Source organism: Syngnathus scovelli, chromosome 1 (assembly GCF_024217435.2).
Source record: "Syngnathus scovelli strain Florida chromosome 1, RoL_Ssco_1.2, whole genome shotgun sequence".
In the NCBI taxonomy this organism is placed as follows: Eukaryota; Metazoa; Chordata; class Actinopteri; order Syngnathiformes; family Syngnathidae; genus Syngnathus; species Syngnathus scovelli.
The window spans coordinates 145,001-157,598 of NC_090847.1; the positions used below are offsets into that span (position 1 = coordinate 145,001).

General features: G+C 51.5%; 6 non-coding genes and 2 pseudogenes across 6 annotated transcripts; all 8 read right to left on the bottom strand.

Annotated features, from left to right (window-relative positions):
- Window positions 1–769: 769 nt before the first annotated feature.
- LOC125993856 (5S ribosomal RNA) lies at window positions 770–888 on the bottom strand (annotated as a pseudogene).
- Window positions 889–1,521: 633 nt separating this feature from the next.
- On the bottom strand, window positions 1,522–1,640 carry LOC125994168 (5S ribosomal RNA). The gene has a single exon (XR_007490511.1). It is a non-coding gene; the product is annotated as a 5S ribosomal RNA (ribosomal RNA).
- A 3,895-nt stretch (window positions 1,641–5,535) lies between these two features.
- On the bottom strand, window positions 5,536–5,654 carry LOC125994256 (5S ribosomal RNA). The gene has a single exon (XR_007490557.1). It is a non-coding gene; the product is annotated as a 5S ribosomal RNA (ribosomal RNA).
- A 1,093-nt stretch (window positions 5,655–6,747) lies between these two features.
- On the bottom strand, window positions 6,748–6,866 carry LOC125994322 (5S ribosomal RNA). Its single transcript, XR_007490589.1, has one exon. It is a non-coding gene; the product is annotated as a 5S ribosomal RNA (ribosomal RNA).
- Window positions 6,867–7,498: 632 nt separating this feature from the next.
- Window positions 7,499–7,617, bottom strand: LOC125994257 (5S ribosomal RNA). The gene has a single exon (XR_007490558.1). It is a non-coding gene; the product is annotated as a 5S ribosomal RNA (ribosomal RNA).
- Window positions 7,618–9,687: 2,070 nt separating this feature from the next.
- Window positions 9,688–9,806, bottom strand: LOC125994302 (5S ribosomal RNA). Its single transcript, XR_007490583.1, has one exon. It is a non-coding gene; the product is annotated as a 5S ribosomal RNA (ribosomal RNA).
- An 845-nt stretch (window positions 9,807–10,651) lies between these two features.
- LOC125993861 (5S ribosomal RNA) lies at window positions 10,652–10,770 on the bottom strand (annotated as a pseudogene).
- A 631-nt stretch (window positions 10,771–11,401) lies between these two features.
- Window positions 11,402–11,520, bottom strand: LOC125994109 (5S ribosomal RNA). The gene has a single exon (XR_007490497.1). It is a non-coding gene; the product is annotated as a 5S ribosomal RNA (ribosomal RNA).
- Window positions 11,521–12,598: the final 1,078 nt, after the last annotated feature.

Below are 12,598 nucleotides of genomic sequence, written 5' to 3' on the forward strand. Positions count from 1 at the left end.
AGCCTTCAAAACTGCTTCGGCACATGGAGACCAAGCATCCTGCATTAAAAAACAAACCTTAACCACTTCGGGTTTCATTGTCTCCGATTACGCCTGGATGGGACCGGCTCGTTTCTGAGAAACAAGCTCGGTGCTCCCAATAATTCAACGTAATGGTGACTTTTATTTTTATGTGGTTTATATTTGTTTTTATGCCAGTCGTATCATTTTATTTAATCCTATTTATATATATTTATTATAAATGTAGTATTTATTTATATAGATTTATTGTTTATTTATATATATAAAGGCAGGTCCGCAAAAATATTTCTGACGCGTAGCCGGTCCGTGGCGCAAGAAAGTTTGGGGACCACTAGTCTAAAAGAATCTGGCCGTAACTGGAATAGGGTTCTACGCGAATGCCCAACGGAAAAGTGAAGTGCACAAAACCTGCATTTGGCTGTATCAAAATAAATGTCATGAAAAAGGTAAAAACACTACATGGAAGCGCAATGTGTTGTGCTGGGTTCTTTTACAACTAAAGACTGCTGCTTTGAGTTCACAGGGAGCCATGCTCTTTATTCACTGTACATAGTCTGTCCTCTAGCGGTAAAAACGTGAACTGCAATACTATGGCTGTCGCCACACAATGTAGGTTTTAAACTCGTGTTGTAGTTTCAGTGTCGGAGTTCAAACTAGGCTTGCAGTTTCCGAATGCCATTCGTGATGGGTGCTGTAAAAAGTTCTTGGCTTAAACGATTGAAGTGCACATAAGAAAAAAAAAAAAAAAAGCTTACGGTAAATGGTATTCCCAGGCGGTGTCCCATCCAAGTACTTACCAGGCCCGACCCTGCTTAGCCTCCGAGATCGGACGAGATCGGGCGCTCTCAGGGTAGTATGGCCGTAAGCCGTGAGACCGCTCAGAATTTTTCATTTTATAGACACAATCGCCCCTGAAACCATGCCAAGCAGCGGCGGGACTTGATGGCTGTGGTAAAAGTTTCCTTTCACAATTGACGTGGGAAAAAAAAAAAAAAAAAGGCTTTCAGCACCTGGTATTCCCGGACGGTCACCCTTCCCTTTTGTTTTTTTTTTTGTTTTTTTTACAACCAGGGCCGAAACAGGCTTTCTTCCAAGGCTTTTGGTGTTTTCTGGAAACATGGCTATCATGAAAAGTTATTGACAGCTTTTTATGCGGTAGCACGAATTTGCCGTTGCGACCTGCATTTTGCTGAATCAAAATAAATGCCTTGAAAAGTTTAAAAACACTTCATGGAAGTGTTGTGTTGGGTTCTTTTACAAGTCAAGCCTGCTGCTTTGAGTTCACAGGGAGCCATGCTCACTGTACATAGTCTGCTCTCTAGCGGTAAAAAAATTTAACTACAATGCTGTGGATGTCACCACATAATATAGCTTTCAAACTCGTGTTATAGTTTCAATGTCGGAGTTTAAATTAGGCTTGCTGTTTCCGGATGCCATTCGTGATGGGTGTTGTAAAAAATAGCTTCTTAAACGATTGAAGTGCACATAAGAAAAAGAAAAAGCTTACAGCACCTGGTATTCCCAGGCGGTCTCCCATCCAAGTACTAACCAGGCCCGACCCTGCTTAGCTTCCGAGATCGGACGAGATCGGGCGTTCTCAGGGTAGTATGGCCGTAAACCGTGAGGTGACCCAACATTTTGCATTTTATAGACACAATCGCCCCTGAAACTAGCGAGCGAGCCAATGAAGCCTTCAAAACTGCTTCGGCACATGGAGACCAAGCATCCTGCATTAAAAGACAAACCTTAACCACTTCGGGTTTCATTGTCTCCGATTACGCCTGGATGGGACCGGCTCGTTTCAGAGAAACAAGCTCGGTGCTCCCAATAATTCAACGTAATGGTGACTTTTATTTTTATGTGGTTTATATTTGTTTTTATGCCAGTCGTATCATTTTATTTAATCGTATTTACCGTATTTGCCGGTGTACAGGTCGACTCGGTGTATAAGTCGACCCCCTAAAATTCGACGGAAATTTACGATTTTATGATATATCCTTTGTATAAGTCGAGCTCAATTGTTGCATTATATTAAACTTCAAAATTCAATATGCGAAATTTATTGACGAAATGTGTTCAAATTCTGGGAGGCCGTGCGCATGCTGCTGTTTATAAGCACCGCGGAGGAGATCGCGGCCGGCGAGCTCGCGCACGCCGCCCGGCACCAACGGGAGGCCGGAAATAGCTCCAAGCCGAGCGGATCGGCACTTTATAAGCACCGCGGAGGAGATCGCGGCGCCTCATTCGACTTCCAGCGGCCGGCGAGCTCGCGCACCCGCCCGGCACATCCGGGAGGCCGTGCGCACGAGCCAAGTGGCCGAAAATAGCCCCCGCCGAGCGGATCGGCTGTTTATAAGCACCGCGGAGGTGGTCGCGGCGCCTCATTCGACTTCCAGCGGCCGGCGAGCCCGCGCACCCGCCCGGCACATCCGGGAGGCCGTGCGCACGAGCCAAGTGGCCGAAAATAGCCCCCGCCGAGCGGATCGGCTGTTTATAAGCACCGCGGAGGTGGCCGCGGCGCCTCATTCGACTTCCAGCGGCCGGCGAGCTCGCGCACCCGCCCGGCACATCCGGGAGGCCGTGCGCACGAGCCAAGTGGCCGAAAATAGCCCCCGCCGAGCGGATCGGCTGTTTATAAGCACCGCGGAGGTGGTCGCGGCGCCTCATTCGACTTCCAGCGGCCGGCGAGCTCGCGCACCCGCCCGGCACATCCGGGAGGCCGTGCGCACGAGCCAAGTGGACGAAAATAGCCCCCGCCGAGCGGATCGGCTGTTTGTAAGCACCGCGGAGGTGGTCGCGGCGCCTCATTCGACTTCCAGCGGCCGGCGAGCTCGCGCACCCGCCCGGCACATCCGGGAGGCCGTGCGCACGAGCCAAGTGGCCGAAAATAGCCCCCGCCGAGCGGATCGGCTGTTTATAAGCACCGCGGAGGTGGTCGCGGCGCCTCATTCGACTTCAAGCGGCCGGCGAGCTCGCGCACCCGCCCGGCACATCCGGGAGGCCGTGCGCACGAGCCAAGTGGCCGAAAATAGCCCCCGCCGAGCGGATCGGCAGTTTATAAGCACCGCAGAGGTGGTCGCGGCGCCTCATTCGACTTCCGGCGGGCGGCGAGCTCGCGCACCCGCCCGGCACATCCGGGAGGCCGTGCGCACGAGCCAAGTGGCCGAAAATAGCCCCCGCCGAGCGGATCGGCTGTTTATAAGCACCGCGGAGGTGGTCGCGGCGCCTCATTCGACTTCAAGCGGCCGGCGAGCTCGCGCACCCGCCCGGCACATCCGGGAGGCCGTGCGCACGAGCCAAGTGGCCGAAAATAGCCCCCGCCGAGCGGATCGGCAGTTTATAAGCACCGCGGAGGTGGTCGCGGCGCCTCATTCGACTTCCAGCGGCCGGCGAGCTCGCGCACCCGCCCGGCACATCCGGGAGGCCGTGCGCACGAGCCAAGTGGCCGAAAATAGCCCCCGCCGAGCGGATCGGCTGTTTATAAGCACCGCGGAGGTGGTCGCGGCGCCTCATTCGACTTCCAGCGGCCGGCGAGATCGCGCACCCGCCCGGCACATCCGGGAGGCCGTGCGCACGAGCCAAGTGGCCGAAAATAGCCCCCGCCGAGCGAATCGGCTGTTTATAAGCACCGCGGAGGTGGTCGCGGCGCCTCATTCGACTTCCAGCGGCCGGCGAGCTCGCGCACCCGCCCGGCACATCCGGGAGGCCGTGCGCACGAGCCAAGTGGCCGAAAATAGCCCCCGCCGAGCGGATCGGCTGTTTATAAGCACCGCGGTGGTGGTCGCGGCGCCTCATTCGACTTAAAGCGGCCGGCGAGCTCGCGCACCCGCCCGGCACATCCGGGAGGCCGTGCGCACGAGCCAAGTGGCCGAAAATAGCCCCCGCCGAGCGGATCGGCTGTTTATAAGCACCGCGGAGGTGGTCGCGGCGCCTCATTCGACTTCCAGCGGCCGGCGAGCTCGCGCACCCGCCCGGCACATCCGGGAGGCCGTGCGCACGAGCCAAGTGGCCGAAAATAGCCCCCGCCGAGCGGATCGGCTGTTTATAAGCACCGCGGAGGTGGTCGCGGCGCCTCATTCGACTTCCGGCGGGCGGCGAGCTCGCGCACCCGCCCGGCACATCCGGGAGGCCGTGCGCACGAGCCAAGTGGCCGAAAATAGCCCCCGCCGAGCGGCTCGGCTGTTTATAAGCACCGCGGAGGTGGTCGCGGCGCCTCATTCGACTTCCAGCGGCCGGCGAGCTCGCGCACCCGCCCGGCACATCCGGGAGGCCGTGCGCACGAGCCAAGTGGCCGAAAATAGCCCCCGCCGAGCGGATCGGCTGTTTATAAGCACCGCGGAGGTGGTCGCGGCGCCTCATTCGACTTCCGGCGGGCGGCGAGCTCGCGCACCCGCCCGGCACATCCGGGAGGCCGTGCGCACGAGCCAAGTGGCCGAAAATAGCCCCCGCCGAGCGGATCGGCTGTTTATAAGCACCGCGGAGGTGGTCGCGGCGCCTCATTCGACTTCCAGCGGCCGGCGAGCTCGCGCACCCGCCCGGCACATCCGGGAGGCCGTGCGCACGAGCCAAGTGGCCGAAAATAGCCCCCGCCGAGCGGATCGGCTGTTTATAAGCACCGCGGAGGTGGTCGCGGCGCCTCATTCGACTTCCAGCGGCCGGCGAGCTCGCGCACCCGCCCGGCACATCCGGGAGGCCGTGCGCACGAGCCAAGTGGCCGAAAATAGCCCCCGCCGAGCGGATCGGCTGTTTATAAGCACCGCGGAGGTGGTCGCGGCGCCTCATTCGACTTCCAGCGGGCCGCGCACTCGCGCACGCCGCCCGGTTCAAATTTTCTAAGTGCAACGCACAATGAGATGCATGAGAAACGGCCTTGGTTACCATCACATTTGAAGCGATGAATACGAAGTTAAATTTTATGACTCGGTGTATAAGTCGAGGTCGATTTTTTTCGGTCGATTTTGGATCGAAAAAGGTCGACCAATACACCGGCAAATACGGTATATATACTTATTATAAATGTAGTATTTATTTATATAGATTTATTGTTTATTTATATATATAAAGGCAGGTCCGCAAAAATATTTCTGACGCGTAGCCGGTCCGTGGCGCAAGAAAGGTTGGGGACCACTAGTCTAAAAGAATCTGGCCGTAACTGGAATAGGGTTCTACGCGAATGCCCAACGGAAAAGTGAAGTGCACAAAACCTGCATTTGGCTGTATCAAAATAAATGTCATGAAAAAGGTAAAAACACTACATGGAAGCGCAATGTGTTGTGCTGGGTTCTTTTACAAGTAAAGACTGCTGCTTTGAGTTCACAGGGAGCCATGCTCTTTATTCACTGTACATAGAGGTTTTTAACTCGTGTTGTAGTTTCAGTGTCGGAGTTCAAACTAGGCTTGCAGTTTCCGAATGCCATTCGTGATGGGTGCTGTAAAAAGTTCTTGGCTTAAACGATTGAAGTGCACATAAGAAAAAAAAAAAAAGAGCTTGAAGTGCACATAAGAAAAAGAAAAAGCTTACAGCACCTGGTATTCCCAGGCAGTCTCCCATCCAAGTACTGACCAGGCCCGACCCTGCTTAGCTTCCGAGATCAGACGAGATCAGGCGTTCTCAGGGTAGTATGGCCGTAAGCCGTGAGGTGACCCAACATTTTGCATTTTATAGACACAATCGCCCCTGAAACTAGCGAGCAAGCCAATGAAGCCTTCAAAACTGCTTCCGCACATGGAGACCAAGCATCCTGCATTAAAAGACAAACCTTAACCACTTTGGGTTTCATTGTCTCCGATTACGCCTGGATGGGACCGGCTCGTTTCTGAGAAACAAGCTCGGTGCTCCAAATAATTCAACGTAATGGTGACTTTTATTTTTATGTGGTTTATATTTGTTTTTATGCCAGTCGTATCCTTTTATTTAATCCTATTTATATATATTTATTATAAATGTAGTATTTATTTATATAGATCTATCCATCCATCCATCCATCCATCCATTTTCTGAACCGCTTAGTCCCCACGGGGGTCGCGGGCGTGCTGGAGCCTATCCCAGCCGTCATCGGGCAGTAGGCGGGGGACACCCTGAACTGGTTGCCAGCCAATCGCAGGGCACACAGAGACAGACAACCAATCGCACTCACACTCACACCTAGGGACAATTTGGAGTCTTCAATCGGCCTACCAAGCATGTTTTTGGAATGTGGGAGGAAACCGGAGTGCCCGGAGAAAACCCACGCGGGCCCGGGGAGAACATGCAAACTCCACACAGGGAGGGCCGGAGGTGGAATCGAACCCGCACCCTCCTAACTGTGAGGCGGACGTGCTACCCAGTGCGCCACCGAGCCGCCTATATAGATTTATTGTTTATTTATATATATAAAGGCAGGTCCGCAAAAATATTTCTGACGCGTAGCCGGTCCGTGGCGCAAGAAAGTTTGGGGACCACTAGTCTAAAAGAATCTGGCCGTAACTGGAATAGGGTTCTACGCGAATGACCAACGGAAAAGTGAAGTGCACAAAACCTGCATTTGGCTGTATCAAAATAAATGTCATGAAAAAGGTAAAAACACTACATGGAAGCACAATGTAGGTTTTAAACTCGTGTTGTAGTTTCAGTGTCGGAGTTCAAACTAGGCTTGCAGTTTCCGAATGCCATTCTTGATGGGTGCTGTAAAAAGTTCTTGGCTTAAACGATTGAAGTGCACATAAGAAAAAAAAAAAAAAAAAAAAAGCTTACGGTAACTGGTATTCCCAGGCGGTCTCCCATCCAAGTACTAACCAGGCCCGACCCTGCTTAGCCTCCGAGATCGGACGAGAGCGGGCGCTCTCAGGGTAGTATGGCCGTAAGCCGTGAGACCGCTCAGAATTTTTCATTTTATAGACACAATCGCCCCTGAAACCATGCCAAGCAGCGGCGGGACTTGATGGCTGTGGTAAAAGTTTCCTTTCACAATTGACGTGGGAAAAAAAAAAAAAAAAAAGGCTTTCAGCACCTGGTATTCCCGGACGGTCACCCTTCCCTTTTGTTTTTTTTTTAATTTTTTTACAACCAGGGCCGAAACAGTCTTTCTTCCAAGGCTTTTGGTGTTTTCTGGAAACATGGCTATCATGAAAAGTTATTGACAGCTTTTTATGCGGTAGCACGAATTTGCCGTTGCGACCTGCATTTTGCTGAATCAAAATAAATGCCTTGAAAAGTTTAAAAACACTTCATGGAAGTGTTGTGTTGGGTTCTTTTACAAGTCAAGCCTGCTGCTTTGAGTTCACAGGGAGCCATGCTCACTGTACATAGTCTGCTCTCTAGCGGTAAAAAATTTAACTACAATGCTGTGGATGTCACCACATAATATAGCTTTCAAACTCGTGTTATAGTTTCAATGTCGGAGTTTAAATTAGGCTTGCTGTTTCCGGATGCCATTCGTGATGGGTGTTGTAAAAAATAGCTTCTTAAACGATTGAAGTGCACATAAGAAAAAGAAAAAGCTTACAGCACCTGGTATTCCCAGGCGGTCTCACATCCAAGTACTAACCAGGCCCGACCCTGCTTAGCTTCCGAGATCGGACGAGATCGGGCGTTCTCAGGTTAGTATGGCCGTAAGCCGTGAGGTGACCCAACATTTTGCATTTTATAGACACAATCGCCCCTGAAACTAGCGAGCGAGCCAATGAAGCCTTCAAAACTGCTTCGGCACATGGAGACCAAGCATCCTGCATTAAAAGACAAACCTTAACCACTTCGGGTTTCATTGTCTCCGATTACGCCTGGATGGGACCGGCTCGTTTCTGAGAAACAAGCTCGGTGCTCCCAATAATTCAACGTAATGGTGACTTTTATTTTTATGTGGTTTATATTTGTTTTTATGCCAGTCGTATCATTTTATTTAATCGTATTTACCGTATTTGCCGGTGTACAGGTCGACTCGGTGTATAAGTCGACCCCCTAAAATTCGACGGAAATTTACGATTTTATGATATATCCTTTGTATAAGTCGAGCTCAATTGTTGCATTATATTAAACTTCAAAATTCAATATGCGAAATTTATTGACGAAATGTGTTCAAATTCTGGGAGGCCGTGCGCATGCTGCTGTTTATAAGCACCGCGGAGGAGATCGCGGCCAGCGAGCTCGCGCACGCCGCCCGGCACCAACGGGAGGCCGGAAATAGCTCCAAGCCGAGCGGATCGGCACTTTATAAGCACCGCGGAGGAGATCGCGGCGCCTCATTCGACTTCCAGCCGCCGGCGAGCTCGCGCACCCGCCCGGCACATCCGGGAGGCCGTGCGCACGAGCCAAGTGGCCGAAAATAGCCCCCGCCGAGCGGATCGGCTGTTTATAAGCACCGCGGAGGTGGTCGCGGCGCCTCATTCGACTTACAGCGGTCGGCGAGCTCGCGCACCCGCCCGGCACATCCGGGAGGCCGTGCGCACGAGCCAAGTGGCCGAAAATAGCCCCCGCCGAGCGGATCGGCTGTTTATAAGCACCGCGGAGGTGGTCGCGGCGCCTCATTCGACTTCCAGCGGCCGGCGAGCTCGCGCACCCGCCCGGCACATCCGGGAGGCCGTGCGCACGAGCCAAGTGGCCGAAAATAGCCCCCGCCGAGCGGATCGGCTGTTTATAAGCACCGCGGAGGTGGTCGCGGCGCCTCATTCGACTTCCAGCGGCCGGCGAGCTCGCGCACCCGCCCGGCACATCCGGGAGGCCGTGCGCACGAGCCAAGTGGCCGAAAATAGCCCCCGCCGAGCGGATCGGCTGTTTATAAGCACCGCGGAGGTGGTCGCGGCGCCTCATTCGACTTCCAGCGGCCGGCGAGCTCGCGCACCCGCCCGGCACATCCGGGAGGCCGTGCGCACGAGCCAAGTGGCCGAAAATAGCCCCCGCCGAGCGGATCGGCGGTTTATAAGCACCGCGGAGGTGGTCGCGGCGCCTCATTCGACTTCCAGCGGGCCGCGCACTCGCGCACGCCGCCCGGTTCAAATTTTCTAAGTGCAACGCACAATGAGATGCATGAGAAACGGCCTTGGTTACCATCACATTTGAAGCGATGAATACGAAGTTAAATTTTATGACTCGGTGTATAAGTCGAGGTCGATTTTTTTCGGTCGATTTTGGATCGAAAAAGGTCGACCAATACACCGGCAAATACGGTATATATACTTATTATAAATGTAGTATTTATTTATATTGATTTATTGTTTATTTATATATATAAAGGCAGGTCCGCAAAAATATTTCTGACGCGTAGCCGGTCCGTGGCGCAAGAAAGGTTGGGGACCACTAGTCTAAAAGAATCTGGCCGTAACTGGAATAGGGTTCTACGCGAATGCCCAACGGAAAAGTGAAGTGCACAAAACCTGCATTTGGCTGTATCAAAATAAATGTCATGAAAAAGGTAAAAACACTACATGGAAGCGCAATGTGTTGTGCTGGGTTCTTTTACAAGTAAAGACTGCTGCTTTGAGTTCACAGGGAGCCATGCTCTTTATTCACTGTACATAGAGGTTTTGAACTCGTGTTGTAGTTTCAGTGTCGGAGTTCAAACTAGGCTTGCAGTTTCCGAATGCCATTCGTGATGGGTGTTGTAAAAAGGTCTTGGCTTAAACGATTGAAGTGCACATAAGAAAAAAAAAAAAAAAAAAAAAGAGCTTGAAGTGCACATAAGAAAAAGAAAAAGCTTACAGCACCTGGTATTCCCAGGCAGTCTCCCATCCAAGTACTAACCAGGCCCGACCCTGCTTAGCTTCCGAGATAAGACGAGATCAGGCGTTCTCAGGGTAGTATGGCCGTAAGCCGTGAGGTGACCCAACATTTTGCATTTTATAGACACAATCGCCCCTGAAACTAGCGAGCAAGCCAATGAAGCCTTCAAAACTGCTTCGGCACATGGAGACCAAGCATCCTGCATTAAAAGACAAACCTTAACCACTTCGGGTTTCATTGTCTCCGATTACGCCTGGATGGGACCGGCTCGTTTCTGAGAAACAAGCTCGGTGCTCCCAATAATTCAACGTAATGGTGACTTTTATTTTTATGTGGTTTATATTTGTTTTTATGCCAGTCGTATCATTTTATTTAATCCTATTTATATATATTTATTATAAATGTAGTATTTATTTATATAGATTTATTGTTTATTTATATATATAAAGGCAGGTCCGCAAAAATATTTCTGACGCGTAGCCGGTCCGTGGCGCAAGAAAGTTTGGGGACCACTAGTCTAAAAGAATCTGGCCGTAACTGGAATAGGGTTCTACGCGAATGCCCAACGGAAAAGTGAAGTGCACAAAACCTGCATTTGGCTGTATCAAAATAAATGTCATGAAAAAGGTAAAAACACTACATGGAAGCGCAATGTGTTGTGCTGGGTTCTTTTACAACTAAAGACTGCTGCTTTGAGTTCACAGGGAGCCATGCTCTTTATTCACTGTACATAGTCTGTCCTCTAGCGGTAAAAACGTGAACTGCAATGCTATGGCTGTCGCCACACAATGTAGGTTTTAAACTCGTGTTGTAGTTTCAGTGTCGGAGTTCAAACTAGGCTTGCAGTTTCCGAATGCCATTCGTGATGGGTGCTGTAAAAAGTTCTTGGCTTAAACGATTGAAGTGCACATAAGAAAAAAAAAAAAAAAAAAAAAAAGCTTACGGTAAATGGTATTCCCAGGCGGTGTCCCATCCAAGTACTTACCAGGCCCGACCCTGCTTAGCCTCCGAGATCGGACGAGATCGGGCGCTCTCAGGGTAGTATGGCCGTAAGCCGTGAGACCGCTCAGAATTTTTCATTTTATAGACACAATCGCCCCTGAAACCATGCCAAGCAGCGGCGGGACTTGATGGCTGTGGTAAAAGTTTCCTTTCACAATTGACGTGGGAAAAAAAAAAAAAAAAGGCTTTCAGCACCTGGTATTCCCGGACGGTCACCCTTCCCTTTTGTTTTTTTTTTTGTTTTTTTTACAACCAGGGCCGAAACAGGCTTTCTTCCAAGGCTTTTGGTGTTTTCTGGAAACATGGCTATCATGAAAAGTTATTGACAGCTTTTTATGCGGTAGCACGAATTTGCCGTTGCGACCTGCATTTTGCTGAATCAAAATAAATGCCTTGAAAAGTTTAAAAACACTTCATGGAAGTGTTGTGTTGGGTTCTTTTACAAGTCAAGCCTGCTGCTTTGAGTTCACAGGGAGCCATGCTCACTGTACATAGTCTGCTCTCTAGCGGTAAAAAATTTAACTACAATGCTGTGGATGTCACCACATAATATAGCTTTCAAACTCGTGTTATAGTTTCAATGTCGGAGTTTAAATTAGGCTTGCTGTTTCCGGATGCCATTCGTGATGGGTGTTGTAAAAAATAGCTTCTTAAACGATTGAAGTGCACATAAGAAAAAGAAAAAGCTTACAGCACCTGGTATTCCCAGGCGGTCTCCCATCCAAGTACTAACCAGGCCCGACCCTGCTTAGCTTCCGAGATCGGACGAGATCGGGCGTTCTCAGGGTAGTATGGCCGTAAGCCGTGAGGTGACCCAACATTTTGCATTTTATAGACACAATCGCCCCTGAAACTAGCGAGCGAGCCAATGAAGCCTTCAAAACTGCTTCGGCACATGGAGACCAAGCATCCTGCATTAAAAGACAAACCTTAACCACTTCGGGTTTCATTGTCTCCGATTACGCCTGGATGGGACCGGCTCGTTTCAGAGAAACAAGCTCGGTGCTCCCAATAATTCAACGTAATGGTGACTTTTATTTTTATGTGGTTTATATTTGTTTTTATGCCAGTCGTATCATTTTATTTAATCGTATTTACCGTATTTGCCGGTGTACAGGTCGACTCGGTGTATAAGTCGACCCCCTAAAATTCGACGGAAATTTACGATTTTATGAATATCCTTTGTATAAGTCGAGCTCAATTGTTGCATTATATTAAACTTCAAAATTCAATATGCGAAATTTATTGACGAAATGTGTTCAAATTCTGGGAGGCCGTGCGCATGCTGCTGTTTATAAGCACCGCGGAGGAGATCGCGGCCGGCGAGCTCGCGCACGCCGCCCGGCACCAACGGGAGGCCGGAAATAGCTCCAAGCCGAGCGGATCGGCACTTTATAAGCACCGCGGAGGAGATCGCGGCGCCTCATTCGACTTCCAGCGGCCGGCGAGCTCGCGCACCCGCCCGGCACATCCGGGAGGCCGTGCGCACGAGCCAAGTGGCCGAAAATAGCCCCCGCCGAGCGGATCGGCTGTTTATAAGCACCGCGGAGGTGGTCGCGGCGCCTCATTCGACTTCCAGCGGCCGGCGAGCTCGCGCACCCGCCCGGCACATCCGGGAGGCCGTGCGCACGAGCCAAGTGGCCGAAAATAGCCCCCGCCGAGCGGATCGGCTGTTTATAAGCACCGCGGAGGTGGTCGCGGCGCCTCATTCGACTTCCAGCGGCCGGCGAGCTCGCGCACCCGCCCGGCACATCCGGGAGGCCGTGCGCACGAGCCAAGTGGCCGAAAATAGCCCCCGCCGAGCGGATCGGCTGTTTATAAGCACCGCGGAGGTGGTCGCGGCGCCTCATTCGACTTCCAGCGGCCGGCGAGCTCGCGCAC